General features: G+C 36.5%; 1 long non-coding RNA gene across 1 annotated transcript; it reads right to left on the bottom strand.

Annotated features, from left to right (window-relative positions):
* Positions 1–406: 406 nt before the first annotated feature.
* LOC120281010 lies at positions 407–2546 on the bottom strand. The gene is made up of 3 exons (XR_005542477.1): positions 2374–2546; positions 1528–1588; positions 407–901 (listed from the first exon to the last, which is right to left on the bottom strand). It is a non-coding gene; the product is annotated as an uncharacterized LOC120281010 (long non-coding RNA).
* Positions 2547–3118: the final 572 nt, after the last annotated feature.

A 3118-nucleotide genomic window follows, 5' to 3' on the forward strand; every position in this document is an offset into this window, starting at 1 on the left:
ACATTGTACTCGCAGATCAATTTGATGATTGGGGGTGCCACAGAGGTGGTAGCGAAACGCGATTATGTGCTATAGACTTGCTGAGGCAAGCTTGACAGTATAAATCAAAGCATTTGCAACCACCAACCATTTGATTCTTCGAATGATGTGGCGGAGTGACAAGCTCCAGGTCGACATAATCTCTAGTCCTTGTTCACTTTTATCTTGTTTGAGAGCTTGTATTTTGAGGTTCTTGTAGTATTGCACAACAAGAAGCTTGTCTACTATGTTGTAGCGAATAACACATATATGATCGTCACGACAGTGCTGACAATGAAATAGAGGTTTACACTCTTTTTTAGACCATCAACATCTTAAGGATACATTGATTTTATTATAATTCTAATGGTTGATACTAGAACTCCAGAAGCTGCAGTAACAACAACGGTAGCCTGCATGGCTTTGTCCCTAGCATAAGAATCACTGTGACCCAAAAGCATGACTTCATTATGATTTTGATGAGTGAAGTAGTTGTTTGAAATTGTGATGGTTGTCCAGCCTAGGACAACATCTATAAGCTCATCGGCGCCCTTGGTGTCACGCTCCAGCCCCAAGCTGGGCCCACTGACAGACCAACCGCATCTAACAAGGCTGGGCCCCACTGGGTGCAAGGCCTCAGATCTCAGATCTAGTGAGAAATATCACCAACAAACAAGCAGAAAGCAATAAAATGCAAAATTACAAACCAATAATAATACATAGAGATAATTTAAGTACGGGCTTTAGCAACACTACAAAGATACATTGCCATGCTTAACAAACAAAAATCAGGAACACAAATGGAATACAAAGGCCTCACACATACAACAAACTACATGAACACGACCTCAGAACAACCCCCGGTCCTAAGCTTAATCTTTTCCTACAAAAATAAATTCACAAAGTACATGAGCCAAAAAGCACACTAGGATTGTAAAATACAGATAACCAGAAATTTACAGATATAGAAATAAAAAGACAGACAGAGAACAAAAAGTAATTATAGATATAAAATAACAGATAGAAATATAGAAATTAATTAAAATATGAATAATACGGTAAGACACCAGAAGTGTCCATCTCCCTGACTAATAAATAGAATAAATGGCTCAAAGCTAGATCTTTGATTGTGAAGTCGGAATAAACATAATATCAATAACCGAAGCCAGATTTTTGACTGTAGTCACAACGGACAAGCATGTCCAGTAGTGCTACTACAGAAAACATTTGCACATGGCTAGCATTTACTCCTCCCCTAGCTGAGCAAATTCCTAGAAATGGAGATATACTTAAAAAAAACCACAGAAATATAGAGTATAGACAAAGAATTACCAAATAAATCACTTTAGAAATAATAAAATAAATAAATAAATAAATAACAAATAATAGAATAATAATAGAAATACCAACAGAAATAATACCATATTTACATAAATAAATAAATTTCTAAATTATTATAAAATTAACAACATGGTAGGAATGCAGAGTTATACAGGTGTGAGAGCTAACCTGGTTCTGGACTACGGAATTGGGTTCACCAAATGCCGCGAGTTAAGGCTCACTACAGGATCTACCCAACAAAAAAAGCAATACTTAGATTACAAACCTTGGGCCAAGTCTAAACTTACAACTAAAACCCATGCCTGAATAAGGTCAAACTAAGCAATCAACAACTCTAATACACAAGACTAAAAAAAAATCAGAACTTATAAATATATCAAAATAATTAAAACCCCAAGAGGATGAATCTAAAAATATGGTAATTTTTAAACATCAACCTCACTTAAACCACAACATTAATTCAACAACACCAAATAAAATAAAATAAAAAGAAAAAGCATTTTAAGGCCATGCGTTTTCAAAGTGGATTTTGTCAGACATTCTTCCTAATTACAAAATGATAATCAAAATTCAAGATTTCATGGCCGACCAAAGCTTCAAAACATCACTAAAATGCATGTTTATAGGATGTCATGCATACAAAAGTGTTTATAATTATAAATGAATTACACACTGGCTATAAGCTCACATCCTCATGTGAAAATGATTTTATCAAGAATGAACTTCTTTAAGAAAGATAAGGATTTTGTAGGGCATGCATGCTTATACAAAAATATAAAAAACCAAGATAATAAACACAAATACTATCATGATTCAATTACCAATAAGCAAAACAAGACACACAAAATTCACGCTACTAATAAAAACCTACCATAACATCACTGATACCATTGTAAAAGTTAAACAAAGCTTTAACAAAACAAGAATCATGCTCTAATACATGGAAGAGCAAACAAGAACCATGGCTGTAAGCTTAGGCATGAACCCTAAGTTTTCTACAACAACAAGGCCTACCTCCAAGCTTGCCGGTGAGCCATTAGCGGGGAGGTGTCTTCAGTCACCGAACTTCCAAAAAGAAGAACCGAGCTGCTACCTTCTTTGGTTGCCAAAACCTCCAAGAGAAAGGTTGGATTGCTTTGAAGGAGAAGAATGCTTTGAAGAGGAAGCTGGCCTTCAATTATTTCAACTTCAATCATAGCTTCACTAATCCAAGATTAAGCCTTAACCATATCCACAATTTTTGGTAATAATGCCAAACATGTGGGGGAGGGCTTATCGGGTATCCAAAGCTTCATTTAACTCGGTCAACACAATGGTGAATATTACACTTGGAGAGTGAGCAATGATCAACCCAAATATGGCTTGAGTCAAACATGCAAACGACATCACCATCAGTCTATTGCTCTCCAGCCATGGTGAGAAGGTGAATTGTTGACCATGGCACTGCCTATGGGCTTCCAATCATGGATATGAAGGACATGGATGATGATATTCATTATGAATTGAATTGTTAATAGGCACCATTGGCAATGTAGACATTGACACCACGGCTATCAATTGTCTTGAAGTTGTTCATGTGATAACCATGTCTCATTTGAAGACTATCCAAAGAGACTCATCTTAAATGACAGTATGGCGGAGAGTGTCTAGGCATCACCCAGGTCATTCACAATATAGTAGCGCCCATCATGGCCGTCTATGGCATTGCGGTCCAAAGAAAATGCCACAGTCTGCAAGTCTCTTATGATAAGTAGCCAAG

This window comes from Dioscorea cayenensis, chromosome 17, assembly GCF_009730915.1.
Source record: "Dioscorea cayenensis subsp. rotundata cultivar TDr96_F1 chromosome 17, TDr96_F1_v2_PseudoChromosome.rev07_lg8_w22 25.fasta, whole genome shotgun sequence".
Classification (NCBI taxonomy): domain Eukaryota; kingdom Viridiplantae; phylum Streptophyta; class Magnoliopsida; order Dioscoreales; family Dioscoreaceae; genus Dioscorea; species Dioscorea cayenensis.